Source organism: Odontomachus brunneus, unplaced genomic scaffold, assembly GCF_010583005.1.
Source record: "Odontomachus brunneus isolate Ranch 3 - 2012 unplaced genomic scaffold, Obru_v1 Obru_scaffold_034, whole genome shotgun sequence".
NCBI lineage: Eukaryota > Metazoa > Arthropoda > Insecta > Hymenoptera > Formicidae > Odontomachus > Odontomachus brunneus.
This window is the reverse complement of record NW_022639484.1, coordinates 1,338,504-1,338,992: the sequence shown is the minus strand read 5'-3', so window position 1 is coordinate 1,338,992 and position 489 is coordinate 1,338,504. Positions and strand designations below refer to the sequence as shown.

The window sequence follows — 489 nt, the reverse complement described above, 5'->3', positions numbered from 1 at the left end:
GATCAGTAAATACATCTTTTTAAACGCCACAACTTTTATCTGAAACATTTTTTTCTAAAATGCTTAGTTTTCGAGATATTTCACCGGTCCGGGACTTTTTGAACACCCTGTATATATAAGTTCGCGCGACAGTCAATCAATACCCTACTGAAAAATTTCTGTTAAGATAACAATAGAATTCCCAATTCAATTCTCAGTTGAATTCTCAATTGAATTCTCAAATGTGGTTTCTGCAAAAATTCGCATGTAAGATCTCAATTGAGATATTTCTGATATCTGATAGAAATAATTTATTGAAAATATAATGAACTTTTGCTGAAATGCTTTTGAAAAGCATTCACAATTTTAATCCAATTTCATTAAAATTTCATTATAATTTCATTAATATTTCGATAATATTTTATTAAGAGAGTAGAAAAATTCAGTGAAAAATTATTATTAATTAAAATATTTAGAAAAGTATAATGAAGTATTATTTTGTCTAAATAA

The 489-nt window shown here is 25.6% G+C and overlaps 1 protein-coding gene across 1 annotated transcript in view; it reads right to left on the bottom strand.

Annotated features, from left to right (window-relative positions):
* LOC116843626 overlaps positions 1 to 489 on the bottom strand; it is a 10,593-nt gene that overhangs the window by 8,886 nt on the left and 1,218 nt on the right. The gene's annotated exons all lie outside the window — the stretch shown is intronic.